Raw genomic sequence first — 12,994 nt, forward strand, 5'->3', positions numbered from 1 at the left:
AGAGTAGAATTCAGGATCGACATTGGAGTAATTCTTGTAAATGTCCTTGTTTATTTTCTTCCCCCCTCCCTTGTCACAGCTGATTGTAGCTGCTCTCCTCCAAAACATGTTTCAATTTTTCAGGGGTACCATGTTGGTTTTGGTCTACTTTTTTAAACGATTTTCATTATTATTAATGTAAGTCCCACCAGTTTGTTAAAATTCTGCTATTTTTTGGATGAAAAACGGGCTATATCCAGATTTCTCTTATATCCAAAGTATTTGTATATAAAAAGCACAATTTTTGGATACTTTTATAAATAAGTATTTTTGAAACTTTCTATATTGATACAACCAGTGTTTCATTAGATCCTGTTTTTCACTGATCATCGAGGATTTTTAGCTTATATTTCAGTAAAAGTTTTTTCGGATGGCACGCATAATATGGTTTCGTATTGATAAAAAACAATAAGAAACGAATTGAAAATGAAGCATTCATGTCAAAAACTTTGGCGTCAGCTTTTCATTTGTGCTCTTAAAAAAGAAAAAAATCTTACCGTTTTTGAATACTATTTTTTTATTCAACTTTGTACTAAAAGATTATTTAAGAATTAAAATTTTCTAACGATACAAAAAATCAATATAATTTAAATATTACGCAGAATACACATAAATTTAGCTAGGTATAAAATATAATAACAAAGGAGAGAACACGACATTCATTCATTAAAGTTGTAGATAAAAAGGGGACTAAGGTCACGTTTTTCATCTCCTTCTAGATCAGGAAGTCTAGTAAGTCCTTTGTTAAAACGTCCTTTCATCTGTTGAGAAGCCGTGGAATGACTATTCTTCTCAAAATCTAGAATATTGACCCGATCCAGAATAAGTTTGTTTTAATTTTTATTCCGTAAATAACTCTTTGGATCCCTCTAATAACATATTCGATTTTAAAAGCATCTAGGAACAGAGGCAAGTTGATACTTGCTAATCTGAAGGCTCAAGATTAACCTTATAGGCTTCTGAGCAAGACTATCCACCATTCTTATCAGTAGTAATATCTTAGGACAGCTATAAAATATATAAAAAGAAGTTTCAAACTTCGTATTATAAAAATTCTATCCTCTGCTTCAAGTTGAGACTTGTTTGTAAAATGGAAGATGTCGCTAATATGTATTTAAACCATTTATCCCCGAGGTTAAAGATTGGATTCCGAAAAATCACGTTTGAATCCATTTTAACTTTAAAATATACTGTAATTCTTCTCTTCTGCTATTATACAAATGCAATTGAAGTTATTTTTATTATTCGAGATGCATCATCTAAGAAAAACAGTACAAAGTATCTATCGTGCTGGTAAATTAGCCTACCAAATATTTGGAATATTGATACCTTCAGTCTCAGTTTTTTAAAATGTTACATCAAGATGATTCCAGAAACTCTAAATATTGATGACAAACCAAGAAGTGGACACACGAGGTCAGCTAGCAATACTGACATAGTCTAGAAACTTAAAGCAAAAATTTAGGAACCCCTACAGATCAATGGCTAAAATTGCAAAGCAGATCAATATGTCAAGAACTTTGATGAATCGAATCATCCATAAGGATCTAGAATCTCAAGTTTCGTTACGGTCAGAATATTAATGATGAAGTGTATTGAAAAATGTCAAAATTTATTATAACTTTGGACGTGGAAAGGGTCTGTTATAATTTTGGACGAGAAGAAATGGGACCTGGATCAAAAATTCAACGTACAAAACGACTGAATAATGCCCTCCTCCTAAAAAAGTCTCTCCGTAGAGCTCCAAACTATTCAAAATGGGATTAAGAGTAAATCCCTTATGGTTTTGACAGGGGTACAAATGTATTATTCGTGAATTTTGCAATTTTAAATAAAGGTTTAGTAAATTTGATAATTTATTCGTCTTTAAGTTCCTCTTTTGCTTTTTCAATTTAAGATATACACATATACAGGGTCGTTCATGTAAATCTGGATCATCTTTAGCTGCATCCTGATCAATGAAGGTACCAAGAAAAGTCTGTGAAGAAGACTTTGTCCTAGTACTTGATGATGGAGGCCTTGAAGGATTGGATGTTCTCGAGTGAATTGACAGAACCTTCCTCTCTAACTCCCCCTTAAAGAAGTAATCCATGGCGTTCATATTAGGGGAGTTAGAGTTCTGCGATTTTGGAAGATGGACCGAATTCAAACACTCCTCCTTTGCTTACCATGTATAGAAGTTATCTTTTTCGCCAAAAGATACATTGACCACCCTATCTCTATTCTTGTTCCTTCTAAAAGAGAGTTGATAATATCGTTAAAGTTTCTTGATATTAAGCATGATGATAAGTATTACCAAATGATGTCAAAAAACTATAAAAAACACGATTCAAATTTTTTTTAAATGATCATCAATTTTCTGACATTTTGCCCCTACATTTTTTACGCATAAATTTTTACCGCTAGTTATTTTTTCTCGGGGAGATTTTGTCGCCTGACATCTTCGCCTCCTTTTTATATTTTTTTATTATCGGGTCGAACTTTGCTGTTGTATCTCGATGAGATTAACTATATAGCTAGGAGAAGAAGAAAAAAAGAATTATGATAAAACATTAATCCGTAATCGTGTGCTGTTTATATATTTAATATAGTAAGAAAATAATATTTATTTTCCGAAGATGGTGGGTAGCCTCTTATTTCTCTATCGTATCTACTTTTACTATCAACGAGATGAAATAGGTTACGAAGGTACATTTTTTTTCTTGGATTTATCTCATTTGGCCTTAGTCTTGAGCACTATACACATAGAAAGTGTACGTCTTTTCAGAAAATACATGGGTTGACATAAACAATAATAAAGACTCTCTCAGCTTGACAATTGGAGTATTTTTGTATACAAGGGTTTCACTTCTTGAGAGTTCCTTTAGTTTTGTGTAGCCAGGGTTCTTTTGAAGAACTTTTTTTTGATCTGGTATTGATCGGGGTTTCCTTCAAATCATGAATATGAATCAATTCCGGGAAATTTGTTCGAAGATCTTCTCCTGCTTTGAGACAATACGAGGCGGGATCAGCGAGGAAAACTGTAAGTCTACACCGGACAAAATCTTCTCCCAATAACTTATAAACTGAGCTTATGACGATGTTCTTTACATTGTTTACGTTGGCAATCTCAGTATGAAACAAGTGAATAAGGTAAGGTCTACAATATAAATGTCTGTCAAAATGGCCAATCAAAATTGCCGTTATTGACCTCCCTTGATGATCTTTTGTCTTATCTATTGCAACGAAAATAGTCCTTTCTATCCCCTCTTCTTTTATTCTATTCAAAACTCCTTCACATACTTCTCTGACCAAGTTGTTAACGGCCCATCGATCTGGTGTAGTTTTTACGGTACATTTTTCAATGAACTTGGATAAATTGAGATGATTCAGGACATTTAAAGGGATGCTACACGACAAAAATAACTTTTCTAAATACAAATTGAATGATGTGCCGTTTAATTATCCTTCATCTCCTTGAATCTTGTGTTTCTTGAAGACTTAAGCTGTTGTCGGATAGGAGGTTTTGGAGAGGAAGATTATTAGCCATAAATAAATAGATGAGAACAAGAAACCTCTAAAACAGCAAGACATAATTTTATTCTCGAAATCATAATTCCACACATCTGTACCTCCATTGTTAGATACCCATGAAAAACGGAACGTTTTCTTCAGCATGGTGCGCCTGAGAGATCAGTAAGGGAAAGTTACTTTATTGACGATTAGTAGAATACTCAGGAGAAGTTGTTTAAAGGATGCAAGGGCCCCTACAATTGACGTACCAAAGTGATTTTCTTATTATTAAAAGGTTGCAAGAATTGAATTTCAACTATCATCTGTCGCTGTCTCCGATTTCGATATAAAAAGAGAAAGTATGATGCACGGACAAACTTTTACAGGATACCCGAAAAAATTTCATTGTGTAAAGAATTATATAGTAGGTCGTTCCTTTATAGTATTACGAAATATTTTATCCAAAAAGAAACAGAAAAAAAAGTCCGTGATTATTATGTAGTTAGCTAAATAAGTCAATCATACCAAACTAAGTACTTCTGGGGATTTATGGATTGTCAAATCGCTGGAATTATCTTCTTGAAAGAGACATTGATCATATCGAAAATAATTTTTTTAATTAATGTATGATTCTAAATTACAAAATTAGTTATTGATTCACAAACATATTGAAATTTGTTACCCATGTAAATGATAGAAAACAAATATTCGCTTTTTCAAATAGCTTTGATAAAAGGTAACTGACTCACATTAAATATTTTCATACTTTTCATAAAAAGATGTCACATATTGTTATAGCAAACTGCGTAGGACGTACCACTAATGAACGGAGTATAAGCCTCGTTAAAAGTAATTTGACACATTTCTTTGCTTACTCATAGTAAGTATGTAAAAACTTAGTATCTAACCAATAAGACAGATTGGATAATGGCAAATTGGCCAGCAATCTATATAAATAATGTCTGAGGCATGTGTATTCTATCTAATTTATATAAATTGGATAATTTCATCTCTTTGTATTCGATCTCCAATATTTATCATTGTGTTAAATATAAAAATCATCAGATGTTGGATTCTATTAAAAATTACAAAAAAACCTTCATGATGTCAAAGCACTCAATCCATGATGATATTAATTAACGATTATTAAGAATAATGTAAGTTTAAGATGTTTTATTATATAAACTAAGGATATTTAAGTAAGCTTTAATAATATTATTCATCTTGAAAGCAGTTAGATATATCCTTGTGATATTAATAAATAATGGTTGAATAGCCAGAACATACATTATGTCAATAAAATTATAGTATTGAAAATATTTTAGGTTCCATGTCTAATTTGAATTTGAAACTTGGATTATGAATTTGTAATTAATAATGTATTTTAATTTCAATTTTATTAAGGCAAAAATTACTCGAGGTATAATGATTCAATTAATTGTATTTATTGAAAATTTGATAAGTTACAAATTTATATTTGTATTGTTACATAATTATAATAGTTTTTTAAAAATATCAACACTTACCACCGAAAATAAAAATATTGATATTAATTGCAAAGCTTAGGACAATAACCATAGCCATAGGAAGTGGGAGCCTAAAGTTTAAATACGTTTTTGTCCATATTTAATTATTTTTTTAGTAGGCCTTAAAATTTATTATCAGTGTACAAGACGGGAGATTTTAAATCCGGAACAAGTTTAGACCACAATATCTTGACAAACCTGAGATCTATGCTTATAAAAGTTTAATCATCCGATTTGGCAGACAAGACTGTATATGAAAAAATTCAAAATTCTAGAGATGTCCTCCGAATACGAACATCGTATACCATTACCGTTGTATCTCCATGTCTAGCGCATGCCTTAGGATACAAATAACTTAAATGTTTAAATATATATAAAAAAAGACCCAGTGTCATTCCAAAAAATTTAATTTGAGCAGTTTGTCCAAATCAGCTAATTGAAATTGGATTTATTCCGGAAAAACCAACACTTTTAAGACCTCCATGTTTTTGGCACAGGAAATGAGGCCCCCTAGCTCGCCGGACCTGAAACCTTGGACTACAATATGTTGAGTATCTTTGAGAGATAGTCCAATAAATATGCACATAACATTGTTGACCCATTGTGGGCTTCCATCCTAAAGGAGTGGCCAACATGGACAAGGAATTCATTTTCATGATTGAAGAACAATGTGAAATGAATCATGAGAGAGAAGTAATATTTCATTTTATCATACCCAGATTTGACTGTACATACACATCTTTTCTATGATTGCCATTATCAAAAAAAAGCCATAAACATGTGTAACTACAACTGACAAAGAAGATAAATTATATATTTATTCATGCTGAATGTCTATTACAACATCATTAGAGAATAAATAAGGCAAAATCATTCATAGCAATTGTATTCTTCCAAATCTTGTTTACAATTTGTTTGGATGAGGAAAATGTTTACCACGAGGACAGCTGTAGAGTGCTGATCACTGGTCATTTTCCACAACCAAATAAATTGTAAAGAAGATTTGGAAGAATACAATTGCTAAGAACGATTTTGCACTATTTATTCTCTAATTATGCCATAATGGACATTCAACATTAAAAAATATACAACTTATCCTCTGTTTTAGATTTAGTAAGACTTGCGTTTGAAATTTTGTCATGTTGACAATTCCATAAACTATGTGTACTGTCAAATCCGGGTACAATAAAATTAAATATTACTTTTTGTTTTGAATGATTAATTGGACCTTGTTTTTCAATCAATACGGTTACATATTGTGATTACCCCTCAAAAAAACACTATGGCTGAAAGATAAGCTAACAATCAAGGATGATCTGATAGAAAAAGGATCTAATTAGAACGCTATATGCTTAGAAATGGGGAGTTTTAAAATTACTTATTTTTATAAATGCCCAAAAATTGTGGTTATTTTTCAAATTTTGTCTGATTTACGTGTCTTGGTTAAAAAATTCAGTGGTTGTGTGAATAATTATCTTTCAGCAAATTTTAAAATAGATTCTTTCAATAAAACAAGAGCTTCTATATCTTCTCAATGTGGTTTGATATCTCCTGTTGGAAAATCAATTGTTTTTCTATATTTTTTATTCCATTTAAAAAAAAAAATTCTGACCTCTAGGAAGTGCCTTATCATTGGCAAAAATTAATTATAATTTAATTAATTAATTGATATAAAAAAAGGTTAAACTGCTTAGACTTAAGTCAAAATAATTTGCTTAAGTACATTTTTGTCATTACTTACAGAGCTATTGTGGAAACGTTTGCTAATTTTTATTAGTTTATTTAACACGACCTTAATATCAGATCAAAATTTAGGCATTTTGTTGTTTTAAAGAATGTTTTTGTTCCACTATTCAACTGCGCATAATTGATTTTTTTAGAGACAGCAAGGGTTGTTGTCTTTTTTTCCGTGTTGTGCTAATAAAATTAATTTCTCGACGAAATAGTAAATTCAATGACATTAAAAATATATTGAAGAGTGAATAAAGATTCGTTTCAAAGGTTGATCCAACGCAGATAAAGGAAACCCACAGGGAAGATTTGATAGCCAAATTTCGGAACTAGGTACATGTGTTGGAGGAGGAATAAGCAAAGCTTTTAAAAGAGATAATTTGGATTGGAATGGCGTTGCAGTTGAAGACCTGTCAAAACGGGAAAAATACCTGTCAAAAAGGGAAAAGAAAAGGTAAATAAGGAATTCAATATGACATTCAAAAATGACCAAATCTAATGGAATTACTGGAAAACCAACAACAGTTTACCCAATTTGGTATACAATATTTTTGGACTAGAAAGATAAGACAAATAAAAGCTTTTAGGAACTTTCCCTAAATCTAAATTAAAGAAGAAGGTTTGATGCCCTTGGTCTTTCGGGTGGAAGAGATTCTTCGAAGCAGATTTTATTAACATCACGTTTAAAGATCATGTAAAGTAAATACAAAGTTTGAAAATGGAAATTGTACAACTAGAAGATAATGTATTTTTCCTTAGAAGAGGTCTTGATAACTTAAGTGTTGCTCAAAAGCCAATTGAAGTAACTATAAAAAAATGAGGTGGAGGTACACTTGACTTGAAGAAATAAGTATTAAGAAGAAATAACTTTTTTCAAATGTTCCTTTAACTGGTTAACTGATTAAGTATAAGTAAACATTATAGTATTACATTTACTCCATCTAAATAAGGAATAATTGGGTGAAATCAATATACATAAAGTACAATGAAATATAGTATCATTATAATAAAAAAACTTGAGGCATACATTAGAAAAACTTAATGACACTTGTAAGGGTTCAGTAAATATCAGTGAAGAACTAAACAAAATACTAGAATATGAAAAATTTGGATGAATGATCTGCTCGAACATGAACCTAGTGGAATCTTTATTTTACTCTGCGACTAAGTAATGGGATAGTGTCGAATGCCCCACATAAAATATCAGGTGATATCACAGCCTTCTACTAAGTCTGTAAATTTTTCGAGAATATTAGAGTGAAAGAAAATGTGTCTTTTGTTAAAGAAAGGTAATGAAAAAAAATAACATCCTATTTCTGTGGAAAAAATTGGTACATATATAAAATCCCTAGAAATATCGGGTTGCTGTATGAATTCTATACCCATTTCGTCCGAAAAGTTTCCCGGCTTCTAGAATTAGTGAATGAAGAAATCTTCAAAACATGGAATTACCAGATTTTATCATTACGGAATGACTGACTTTAATTAACAAAAATGAAATTTTATTCTTAATATTAGGAGTGGCCTGTATGAGACAATTTTTTTAAATAATTTTGTCAGTCTTTAAAGCTTCCAAATAGCCTATCTAGATATATTAAGGCGGGGAAATGGAATGGGCTTCATAATCAAGGTGAGCAAGTCCACTTTAGGTGTCTTTGTCCCTTTTTTACTCGTGATACAGTAATATATATATCTCAGCTACTATAAGGAGTGAATACGCAATTGAAAAAATTTATCTGGTGGATTTTTATACTGTACGACATATTGAGGAGTACTAAAATTCGATTTTAGTTAATAAACGGACAAAAAAACTATTTTATAGCTGTTATTTCTATTCTTTTGCCAAATTCTTGAAAAAATTGTATAGTATATTCAATATACATAATTTGAAAACATTATTTGATGACTTCCATCTACTCTTAGAAAAGAAAAGAGTTCATAAATCATTCAGCTTCTGTATATATATATAAAGATTCACGCGACTTGGTTGCCCGTAAGAACCATTTCATAACAGTAGCTTTTAAGACTTTGCCTATTTTCACATACAACCTTACAATGTTATTTCTTAGCTGTTTAGAAATTTCAAATCAGACAGTACTATGCTAATGTCTTCCAAAGTTATTTTAAGACTAAGAGGAAGGTAAGATGGGATCAAAGATTACCTCATATTTATCTCTCATACCTCAGAAATAATTAAACAGAGTGTCAATACAATAATGAAGGTATTTAATTGTATGAAGGAAGAATGAACGAAGGAACATCTAGAAGAAGAAAATATCCAATGATATTGCTAATATCTTGTTAAAAATGTACAGAACATGGTGATTCAGTAACTTCAGGACAAGAAATAAAGAATTTGATTGTGAATGATGCTTCTAAATAAATGAGACAGTTCTTTAGGAAAAAAGGTCCAGCAGCAACAAGTGACCCCTCCAAGAGATATGATGGCTAGATATGGACTGTATAAGGTCAACAAAGACACTGTGTAATTCCTATTCTAATTACTGAAATAATGGAAACTTCTACATCGAAATGTGTGTCAAAAATGGATGCTTTTCCTAAATTTATGTACTAAAATTGGATTTAAGCCTTCCAAAATGTACCCTAAAGCATTCAACGTCTAAAAATGGACCAGAAAAAGTTTTTATAGAGTGTATATTATAGAAACTAAGATATAGATAATACTGTATCGCAAGTAAAAAAGGAATACGGTCACAAAAAAGGGGTCTGCTCATCTTTGTATGAGGCCAATTCCATTTTTTTGCTAAAAAAGCTAAAAAACAGCCTAAATTAAAATCTACAAATCTATAAAATGACCCTCCATACATCCTATTCCTATTAAGATATCAAACAATAGGTCAATGACGGTGCTCAACACGACTTACAAATCTCTCAAGGGTATTCTGAACAACCAATTGGAGAAAACGTTGGAAGTCAGCATATAAATGGTGCATAAAGGATTTATGAAAGAAAAATACGCGGAGGGCATTTCTCGTTCTGTAAAACACGCCATGGATACCATAAACATACAGAAAGAGGATGTCGCTAAAAGACTTCTACTCCATAGCTCACGAGTTCCTCACAAATCAACTCCATCGATACAAAGCTCTTAGGGATATGATTAAAAAAATAGCAGTTACATTATGAAATTCCATGTAAAAATTTAAAACACCTCGTCTACAAGGAGAATTTGATATCTGAAGGGATTGTAAACGAGGAGACTTGATTTCAAAATCCTTTTCTATTTTGGAAAACAATGTGTTATAGTATCAGATCTAGGAAGATAAAAATATTAGAAGCACTAAAATTGATGGTGGCAAGGTTCTTAAGGCCCTCTTTTACGCTGACGACCTTTCTATTATCTAATGAGGCAATGAACAAGATATCATAAGGTCTTAATATAGAATAGGCACTATCTTAAAAGAATTTTAAGCCGAATCTGGACTTCAAATAAACATTGGAAATACTCTGGAGATAACTCCATTGGAATCCATGCTAAAAACCTCACAAAATTCTTCTAGGCATATACTAAAGTTGAAAAGTCCGTGCAAAGTTCAAGAGATTACACAACTGATACGTATAGAAGTTTAATGCTACCTTGCCATATCCTCAGAAACTTTCTGCCAGAAGATCGAGGGTGGGTGCTAAAAACAGATCAACGACTTCTTTATTAAGAAGTATGGCACTTCTCCCAAAGAACGAATTCGGAGTGTCCTTGATCTTCTAAAGACGAATCACTTTCGCCAAGTAAGGCAATGGCGAAGGTTCACCGACTCTTTGACCTGGTATTCGTACCTGACTTGAGGAATTCTTTATTTAGGGGGATTGTGATACAATCTGTCCAGGACTTACATACCCTTGGCCCATACAAACATGAAGTCCAAAGAATTTGTGAAGGTTTGCGAGGGTTTAAAGGAACATTCTACAGTCGGATGTCATCTTTTAATTCTCCTAAATCGAGCCCGTTCGAAATATTTGAAGCTTTTATGGTGAAAAGGAAAAAAGATGTGAATTGGAAAGAAAGAAGAATCAAACATCAATTTTCTATAAACACAGGGCTTACGGCGCTGAGGCAAAGACGTGCACCGGACCCCCATGTCCCTTCTTTTCTCTCATCGCAAAAAACTAAGTAGTCCTCAGCTCGTCGGGGCTGAGGTATTAAACCTAGACAAGGATCTAATTTACGGAAGAGAGACACTTAAAAAAATTAAGTTCCTTATCGTTTCAGGAGCTCAGGTCTCAGTTTTACAAAAAAAAATTTGGCACTTGAGAGTTTGAAAAAGAGTAAGTTACCGTCCTTAGTCACCTTCATTGTTCCTTTGTGGATGGAGTCCCAGTATATTGTACGTCACGCAAAGAAGTACTACTAGATTTTTTATGTATGTTTTTCTAATTTTGGGTATTTTTAAGCTTTAACGTCACAAATTGTTCCCTCTTCAAAAGACCGGGGTGCCTACAACTAAACACCTGTTCGGCACTTGATGAAACCCTCGATAGTTACTTTAGGACTGCCCTGTTGTGCTTGGGCTCTGAGATTCAGTGGACCCAAATTGGCTTTTCTGAAGAAAGAGGTGGACAAGCTCCTGGAACTTGGAGTTCTGCGAGTGTGACCATCATCCTTCTCATCAGCAGTGCACATCCTTTAGAAGCTAAGTGGAGGATTCCGCCTCTGTGGGGACTTTTGTTGCCTGAATTGCATTTCTGAGCTGGATTGTTATTCCTTTTCTATAACGAGGGACTTTTTCAAGGCATTAGGGGATCCAATGTGTTCAGTAAACTGGATGTAAGGAAGGCATACAATCAGATCCTTGTAGAGGATCAAGACGATCACAAAACGGCAATAATTAAACCAGTTGGCCTTTTCAAGTATACTCGCATGCCTTTAAGGCTAAAAAATGCAGCACAGTCTTTCCATGGGTTCATGGATTCATGGAAATGTGCTGGAAGATTTTGTTTATTTAGACAATAATGTTATTGTGTCCAAGTCCAGAGAGGAGCATCGAGGGTCACTCTCAAAAGTGCTGTCGAACCTCCAAGAAGCAGGCCTCCGTCTCTTAAGAGATAAATGTAAAAAGGCGGTACACTCTTTCGATTTCCTGGGCCCCCACGTCTTGGAAGAGGGCATTAAACCTCTTTCGACTAGAGTCGTGGCTATTCAAGTCTTACCTCCTCCCAATTCTTGTAAAGAACTTCAGGCCTTTTTTGGGATGGTTCATTATTATGAAAGGTTCATACCGGACCACTCTTACTACAAAGGGAAAATACATGCCCTATTGCAATTGCATTCCAAATTTGGGTGGGAGAAAAAGGAGCAGGAAACATTTAAAAAAATTAAATAGGCTCTCTTGGGCTTTCGAGAGGACAGCTCCCCTTTTGCACTGACAACAGACGCGTCGTTGATTGGGATGGGAGCTTCTTTAGAGCAATGGACAGGAACGGCTTGGACACCATTGGCTTCTTAGTCCGAATCGTTGACTCCTACTCAGCAAAAGCACACGGCATTCAATAGGAAGCTGCTTGCAATCAAGGAGGCTCTGGCACATTTCTGCTGGTCACTAGAAGGGTTGACTTTACGATATTTTACGACTACAAACTCTTGAGTTCGGCATTGGAATCGATGAACCCGTCATAAACGACAACGCAGTTTAGATGTTTCTCCTTTATAAATGAGCTTCATTGTCAGATTAATCACAAGTCGGGGAACGAGCACGTCGTGGCCGACACCTTCGAGACTGATATCTCCAGCCAGTTCTTAAATGCTTCCCTCCTTGAAGATGTGTTACAGACCCAGTCTTCAAACGACCCACGTAGCCTGGATTTTAAAGCAAGTCTTTTGCTGCTAGGAAGTTTGGAAGTTGTGTTCTGGTCGGTTTGGTGACAAAAGAAACTTCAGATCTATAGTGTCATCAAATAAGTTACGGAAAAAAATATTTTCTTTAGATCACAGTATTAGAATAGAACAATTCTAATCAAATTAAAAGTGGAAACATGATAATAGTTTAATACATGAAATAAGAAAGAAACAACAGGTAACGCACAACAAAGCTAGCGCGTGTGTTTAAAACAAAGATTATAAAATTAATCAGCTGTGAATATAATTTTCTAATGTGTTTACTAAGAGTGGCATGGGACAGCTACTAATCTGTTTATGTTCATAAATTAATAGTATGATGCACTCCAACTTTATATTCTCTTCCAATGCCGGG

The 12,994-nt window shown here is 33.3% G+C and overlaps 2 long non-coding RNA genes across 2 annotated transcripts in view; both read right to left on the reverse strand.

The window, feature by feature from the left end:
- Positions 1–12,994, reverse strand: part of LOC139905125 (uncharacterized) — a 47,082-nt gene that overhangs the window by 24,230 nt on the left and 9,858 nt on the right. The window lies entirely within an intron of this gene.
- On the reverse strand, positions 539–3,387 carry LOC121116649 (uncharacterized). Its single transcript, XR_011779620.1, has 2 exons — positions 2,440–3,387; positions 539–2,273 (listed from the first exon to the last, which is right to left on the reverse strand). It is a non-coding gene; the product is annotated as an uncharacterized lncRNA (long non-coding RNA).

Source organism: Lepeophtheirus salmonis, chromosome 4, assembly GCF_016086655.4.
Source record: "Lepeophtheirus salmonis chromosome 4, UVic_Lsal_1.4, whole genome shotgun sequence".
NCBI lineage: Eukaryota > Metazoa > Arthropoda > Copepoda > Siphonostomatoida > Caligidae > Lepeophtheirus > Lepeophtheirus salmonis.